The sequence below is a fragment of the Colobus angolensis genome, unplaced genomic scaffold (genome assembly GCF_000951035.1).
Source record: "Colobus angolensis palliatus isolate OR3802 unplaced genomic scaffold, Cang.pa_1.0 Scaffold111, whole genome shotgun sequence".
NCBI lineage: Eukaryota > Metazoa > Chordata > Mammalia > Primates > Cercopithecidae > Colobus > Colobus angolensis.
In genome coordinates this window covers 1,788,401-1,796,698 of record NW_012112142.1, presented here as the reverse complement: position 1 = coordinate 1,796,698, position 8,298 = coordinate 1,788,401, and the positions used below count along the sequence as shown (strand labels likewise).

General features: G+C 41.2%; 1 protein-coding gene across 1 annotated transcript in view; it reads right to left on the bottom strand.

Moving 5' to 3' along the window:
• The window catches only part of SH3D19 (SH3 domain containing 19), a 75,365-nt gene extending 70,284 nt beyond the window's left edge, over positions 1 to 5,081 (bottom strand). Inside the window, exon 1 of the mRNA XM_011957264.1 lies at positions 5,032 to 5,081. The gene's annotated coding sequence lies outside the window, so the exon portion shown is untranslated. The remainder of the gene's footprint in view (positions 1 to 5,031) is intronic.
• Between the last annotated feature and the right edge of the window lie 3,217 nt (positions 5,082 to 8,298).

Genomic DNA, 8,298 nt, shown 5'->3' with positions numbered 1-8,298 from the left:
TAGAAACGGGGTTTTGCTATGTTGTCCAGGCTGGTCTTGACTTCCTGACCTCAAGTGATCCGCCCACCTTGGCCTCCTAAAGTGCTAGGATTACAGGCATGAGCCACTATGCCTGGCCTGTCTGCAGTTTTTAACAACAGTTTTAAAAAATCTAAAAACTATTTTGCAAAATCAGTTTGCTACTTCAATAAGGATTGATTTTAAAGTATGGATAGTACTTAAAAGGTAATTCAGTAGTCGATTTACATTGCTTCAAATCAGCAATTTTAACTTGATTCTGCTGGTTCACACCAGAGGTCATTCGTAGCAGGCCCCCTGGCAGCAGAGTGGCACTGCTGCTGCAGAACACAGGGGGGTCTTGCAGTCGTACTTACAGATCTCCTTCTGCACATCCTTTGAGAATCACTGCTTTCCCCTCTCCCTCTCTGATTTTTTTCACATTCACTCATCTATGAAATCTTTCTTTTCTCTCTTGATCCTTCTGGAAAAACTGACACCTTCTGTCAGTGCTGAACAAGATTAATAGCTACAAACACTTTCAGTTTTTACCGCAGATTTTCACGTGTTGTCTTATGCTCTTTCTGCTAATTTCTCAACTATCCAGTTATATATCTCATTTTCACTTCCCCAGATTAAACAAATTTGCTGTAGTTGCCCAGGAAAATCGAATTTGCCAGAGTGCCCATATAGACAAGCATGTCCCATTTTACCTTTCTGCCACAAGCTGCTAGTCTTGTGCGTTTTGGGTTAATGCCACAGAATAAAGGTAGTACTTTCAGTAGAAGTTTTCCTATTATTTCCACAGAATTATTTTCAAACTTTTCTTTTTTTTTTGAAATGGGGTCTCACTCTGTCGCCCACACTGGAGTGCAGTGGCGCGACCTCGGCTCACTGGAACCTTCACCTTCCAGATTCAAGCGATTCTCCTGCCTCATCCTCCCTAGTAGCTGGGATTACAGGTGTCCACTACCGCGCTGGGTTCATTTTTGCATTTTTAGTAGAGATGGGGTTTCACCATGTTGGCCAGACTGGTCTCAAATTCCTGACCTCAGGTGATCCGCCCGCCTCAGCCTCCCAAAGTGCTAGGATTATAGGTATGAGCCACTGTGCTTGGCCTATTGTCAAACTTTTCTAGTTCAAGTGGTTAAATTCTAAACACAAAATATATTCATGTTAGAGTTGAGATGTAGATGTGCAGTATCACCATCAATAAAGAATCTTCTCGAATTCCAGCAGGATCTCAAGCCTGGAAAGGCCCTCAGCGATCAACCTACTCAAACTTCACAGAGGAGGAGACTGAGATACAGAGGGGTTAAATGAATTATCCCAGGTCCAACAGCCCTTTAGGAGCAAGGCTAGGAGTGGTTTGTTTCTTGAAGCAGTTTAACTCTATGTGGAGCCAGGAGAGTGGGATGCTAGCTAGTCTTGATCTAAATAATTCAAAATTATCAATTAAATGATATCAGAAGAAATAAACACATAGAAAGATTATTAATTATACATACCCTTGCCATAGAACTATGAATGAATGATCAATGAACTATGAATGAAAGATCAATGAAAATCACAATAATATAAGAAACTTACTGACTACATTTGTTTGGGACAGGGTATGAGAGTTAGATGCATTTGACATGATAACAAGAATGTCTGTGGAGTAGAAAGCTGAATGGCCTTGAAGTCAGGAAGCCAGGTTCATATCTCAGCTCTACCTTGTGAAGCCACTTAACCTTTCTGAGACTCAGTTTCACTACCACATGTAAAATGGGTCAACACCTACCATGCAGAGTGCTATTCTATAATGTATGGAAACAGTGCCTGACTTATGGTAGGTAAGCAATATTAACTAAGTCTGAATTTCAGAAAATAATTTTCTCTTAAAAAGTTAATGAAAGGAAGAACGTAAAATTCTAGATGTATCCAATTAGGATACATCAAAACACTTTACCAAAAATATTCAGGACTCATAAGAATACATGCAAAGAAAAGGACCCCAATGCTTGACTGGAACCAGAATGATTATGAAATAAGTTGAACTACAACCAGTTAAGGAATATCACTTTAAAATGGGATAAAGTCTTTCTGCTTGCCAGGGTTAGATGACTGAGTATGGGATAGTAACATATACATTTTAATGGGCTGGCTGGGATAAAAATTATTTACAGGTTTTTCTTATAGAATAGGCAAAAAGAAGAAAACAAAAGGAAAAGGCACAATTGTTCCTCATTCTGTATTTATATGTTATCATGAAAGGATCTGTTTGGCCTTCCTGCCTAAACATCAGGAATACAAGTTTACTTTAGTGTTTACAAAGTGACTGACAGAAGAATTAAAAGACAACTGAGTTAAAAACCAAAAAACACCAGCTACTTCAAAGCAAGGGTTTCCCTTTGTTTCACATCCTCCTTCCTCTCTCTGCCAGGGCCCTGTTTCATCGTTTTCTCTTCTTTCATGGCTCCAGTCTGATCCCTCCGCTGACTGTTTCCCCGCTGCCTACAAATGTCTTCATGCTTCCTCATCCTAAGCATGGTCAGATCTCCTCTTTCCTTAATTCTGCCTCCTTCTCAAACTACAGCCCCTATCTTTCCTGTTCACCACCAAATTTCATACAAGAGTAGGCTACCCTAGCCGTCCCAACTTCCACATATTCTATTCATGGTTGAAACTGAAGTGTGGCTTCCAACTTCAATATTTACTGAAACTGCTCTCTCATGGGTCTGCACTGACCTCCTAAGTGCCAGACACAATAACCTGTTCTCAGCACCTTTTGCTTGGCCTGGCTGTAGTATTAAGAGCTACTGTTGATTAGTCTGTTCCTTTTAAAATCGCCTTTGACCTCTAAAACACAGCTGTCTCTTGTTATTTATTTATGTATGTATGTATTTATTTATTTACTCTGACCATCCCTTTTCAGCTTTTATTGCACATGTCTTAGCTGCGCCTTGCACAGCATAGGGGTCTCTAGGTGAGCAAGATCCATCTTGGGGGATCCATGGGAAGTCAGGTACAGGTTGTGATTCCCTAACAAAAAAGTCCTGAAATCCAAGGGAGTTAAGGTAAGAAGCCAGGGAACAAAGGCAGGAGCCCTATGACTCAGTGAAAGGAAGCCTTTTATAGCAGGGCTGGGGTCATTGGTTCATGCATTTTTGCCTTATGCCCCTTGAAGGCATAGCTTGTCCTCAGATGTCAGTGTCTCCAAGATTCTATCCCTTCTCATCTTTCTTATCCTGTGTACTTTCTCCCTACATGTTTGGCTACTTCCAGGATTTTGCTTATATCCATGATTACTCTAAGTTATAACTCCAGCCAATAAATTCTTACCTAAGTTCGAGACCCTAATTTTGTATTTAAGTTATCTCTCTGCCTGTCATCGCCTACCACCCCCAACCCAAGGGTTATAAGGCATGAAAGGCTATCAAGAATTTTTCATTTTTATATCTGAATTCTTTTCATCCTATACCATAGCATTCCACATATTTATAGTTCACCAATAAAGCAAAAAAACGGAGTGGGGAAACATGGCATATTTTTCTGTATTGTCACCTTGTAAAATTTTCACTGGAATTGTTCAAATGCATGTTCTTCATGACCTGTGAATATCCTAAATTAATAGTTATTATTATTATAATATTGGACCATGCCTGGTCCAATATTACAAATTATGGATCGGGCATGGGGGCTCACGCCTGTAATCCTAGCACTTTGGGGGGCCAAGGTGGACAAATCACTTGAGGTCAGGAGACCAGCCTGACCAATGTGGTGAAACCCCATCTCTACTAAAAATACAAAAATTAGCCGGGCATGGTGGTGGGTGCCTGTATCCCAGCTACTCAAGAGGCTGAGGCAGAAGAATTGCTTGAGCCTAGGAGGTAGAGGTTGCAGTGAGCCGAGATCACGCCACTGCAGTCCAGCCTGGGTGACAGTGAGAGACTCTGTCTCGGGGGAAGAAAAAAAAAAACCAAATTATGCTTCTAAAAATAGGGCACATTCTCCTCAGGGCGGTAACCTCAGCTCAAATAATGTGAAGAACATCTAAAATCCTATCTTTATCCTTTTCTAACACAGGCAATCCATGTTCTATTTTTAAAGAGACCTTTCCAGACACTTTTATTTAAAAAAGTGTTAAAATACCACACTAATAGCAAGTTTTGAAGTTTTAACCAAGAGATAAGGACAGAAAATAGAAATGTTCCTTTCTGATGGGAATTCTACTCTTAGCACTTCTATCTTGATGTGGTAGTATAAGCCCATCTTTATAGGCACTTATACAGTTAAAAAATAAATTTTGAAGTGTACCTGTAGAAACAAATGAACCACAAGGATTAATATTTCTTTTTTCTTTTCTTCTCTTTTTTTTTTTTTGTTTTTTTTTGAGACAGTTTCACTCTTGTTGCCCAGGCTGTGAGTGCAGTGGCACGATCTTGGCTTACTGCAACCTCCACCTCCTGGATTCAAGTGATTCTCCTGCCTCAGCCTCCCGAGTAGCTGGGATTACAGGCATGTGCCACCATGTCCAGCTAATTTTTGTATTTTTAGTAGACAGGGTTTCACCATGCTGGTTGGGATGGTCTTGAACTCCTGACCTCAGGTGATCCACCTGCCTTGGCCCCTAAAAAGGTGCTGGGATTACAGGAGTGAGCCACCGTACCCGGCCAGGGTTTAATATTTCTTAAACCTGAAAGATATCTCTAACTCTAGAAAATAGTTACATAAAATTTATATTAGATCACAGAAACTAACTGGATAGGCAAATTAAAAAAATAAAAAAACAGATTTATACTATCACATTTGGGATTAAGAAAAAAAAACCCAGCTTTGTTCTGTAAGAGAAAAACACAGTTCTGAGAAACTGGCTTATCAATAAATATAAGCTGAAAAGTAGCTGTTTGTCTGAAATGCTTTAATACTTCTTAGGAGAAGCTACTCTTGGGTTCTTTGTAGATTTGTCAAATACAATCACCTGCTGGAAATCTAAATCATCATTTAAAATTATCACAGAGGAAAATATAGAGAAGGAAAAAACAAACTTACATCTCTTGATTACCGCTCTAATGGATGATAAGGGTCCTTGGCTAGAAAAAGAAAGAAAACTTATTATACATTCATTAATCCTTTTGAGAAGAGTCATTCATAAGGCCGAGTCATTTCTGGGATTCAATATGGTGCCAAGCCACAAGTTTGATACATTATTTACTGGCCTATCCTCTTTACAAATCAAAAATTAAGGAAATTTTAAAAATTACCTTTAATTTGTTTTATGGGAAATATATTTGCAGTGTAAGTAAAATTTTGCCTTAAAATTGCTTTCGTAGCTGCTTACATATCTTCCAGTGAAAACCTGGATACCACTCGTAATTCGACAGCATTACATCGTGCTCAAAATAACGTTATTCCTTATAGCTCTTTTGTGTTTGACACTGAAATTCCTGTCTTCATATATCACATCAAAGTACATAATCTATATAGTCAGTTTGACCTAAGGACCAACAGCATTTCTTCTTAAGATCAGAATTTAAAACATCACCACCTAAAAATAAAATAATCTTGTGAGACTTTCCCCTCTCCCTCCCAGACTGCCTGTCTCCCTCTCCCGCTTCTTTCTCTCCCTTTCTCCCCTCCTATCCAACACCCTGCTTCCTCTCTTGCTCTTCTGCCTTTCACCAGGGGATGACATGGCAACAAGAAGACCCTCTCCAGATACCAGCCTCTCAATCTTGGAATTCCCAGCCTCCATACCCATGAGCCAATACCCATTTATTGGCTAAATGGGTATTGGCTCATGGGTATAATGGGTATAAATGGTAAATTTATAAATTACCCATTTTGTGGTATTATAGAAACACAAAATTGACTAAAACAATACTATTGTGCTATACAGGGGGAAAGATTAAGCTCTAGGAGGTCTCTGATGCCATAAAGAGAGGACTGTAATATAAAGATACAACTGTTTACAGTAATACTGATTTTTAAAAGAGTGCTTGAAGGCTTTCTGTAAAACAGCTACTTGAATAAAAGGATTGGTATAAGGTACAGGTGGAATGTCCCTCATCCAAAATGCTTGGAACCAGAATTATTTAGGATTTCTTTTTATTTTGGAATATTTGCATTATATACTTACCAGTTAAGTATCCCTAATCCAAAAATCTGAAATCTGAAATGATCTAATGAGCATTTCCTTTGAACATTATGTTACTGCTCAAAAAATTTCAAATTTTGAAGCATTCTGGATTTTGGATTAGGGATACTCAATCTGTAATACAGAAGGGGTAACAGCCCTCTTAGTGAATACATCACAATCTCCTTGTTCACTACCACTGATTTGGCAGGGATAATATTATGAATTTAAAACATCCTTTGTTTCTTTTGTTGAGAAGGAAGATGTACTGATATGGATGGAATATGGAAGGTGTTACGGGTTGAACATATCCTCCCTCAAAAAGAAATGTTGGTGTCCTTACCGGTAGGACTTCAGAATGTGATCTTACTTGAAAATAGAGTCATTACAGATGTAAATAGTTAAGATAAGGTCATACTGGAGTTGGATGGGCCCCAATCCAACTTAACTGGTTCCTCAGAAGATGGTCATCTGAAGAGCCAAACCAAAGTACATCAAAGACTGTACCTTATGCTGGTCAACCTCCATAAGCTAATAAGCAAGGAAGAATTTGCCTGTGAGTTTCAGAGGGGGCATAGCCCTGCTGACACCTGATTTCAGACTTCAAGATTCCAAGACTGTGAGATGGAGTCTCGCTCTGTCGCCCAGGCTGGAGTCCAGTGGCACAATCTCGGCTCACTGTAAGCTCTGCCTCCTGGATTCACATCATTCTCCCGCCTCAGCCTCCCGAGTAGCTGGGACTACAGGTGCCCGCCACCACGCCTGGCTAATTTTTTGTATTTTTAGTAGAGACGGGGTTTCACCGGGTTAGCCAGAATGGTCTCGATCTCCTGACCTCGTGATCCGCCTGCCTTGGCCTCCTGAAATGCTGGGATTACAGCCGTGAGCCACTGCGCCCGGCCTAAAGGCATTCAGTTTTATAAGGGAAGCAGAGCACAAAAGTTTGGCAAATTTGCAGCCTGACAATGTGATAAAAGAGAAAATCCCATTTTCTGAGGAGAAATTCGAACCAGCTGCAGAAATTTGCATAAGTAACAAAGAGTCAAATGTTAATCCCCAAGACACTATGGGGAGAATGTCTCCAGGGCATGTCACAGGCCTTCATGGGGTTCCTGCCATCATAGGCCCTGAGACCTAGGAGAAAAAAATGGTTTCATGGGCTGGGCCCAGGGTCCCTCTGCTGTGTGCAGTCTAGGGACTTGGTGCCCTGCCTCTCAGCTACTCGAGCTGTGGCTGAAAGGGGCCAACACAGAGCTTGGACTGTAGCTTCAGAGGGTGCAAGCCCCAAGCCTTGGCAGCTTCCATGTGGTGTTGAGCGTGCAAGTGCACCGAAGTCAAGAATTGAGTTTGGGAACCTCCACTTAGATTTCAGGGGATTTAAGGAAACACCTGGATGTCCAGGCAGAAGTTTGCTGCAGGGGTGGGGCTCTCAAGGAGAACCTATGGTAGGCCAGTGCAGAAAGGAAATGTGGGGTCAAAGACCAACACAGAGTCCCTACTAGGGCACTGCCTAGTGGAGTTGGGAGAAGAGGGCCACCGTCCTCCAGATCCCAGAACAGTAGATCCACTGACAGCTTGCACTGTGTTCCTGGAAAAGCTGCAGACACTCAATGCCAGCCATGAAAGCAGCTGGGAGGGTGGCGATACCCTGCAAAGCCACAGGGGTGGAGCTGCCCAAAACCATGGGAACATACCTCTTGCATCAGCATGACTTAGAAGTGAGTCAAAGGAGATAATTTTGGAGCTTCAAGATCATTTTTGAGCTTTAACATTTGACCTGTCCCACTGGATTTCAGACTTGCATGGGGCTTGTAGCCCCTCTGCTTTGGCCAATTTCTCCCATTTGGAATGGCTATATTTACCCAATGCCTGTACGCACATTGTATCTAGGAAGTAACTAACTTGCTTTTGATTTTACAGGCTCATAGGTGGAAGGGACATGCCATGTCTCAGATGAGACACTGGACTATGGACTTCTGAGTTAATACTGAAATGAATTAAGACTTTGGGGGACTCTTATGAAGGCATGATTGGTTTCAAAATGTGAGGACATGACATTTGGGAGGGGCCGGGGTGACATGATATGGTTTGGCTGTGTCCCCACCCAAATCTCATCTTGAATTTTAACTGCCACAATTCCCATGTGTCATGGGAGGAACTTGGTGGGAGGTGATTGAATTATG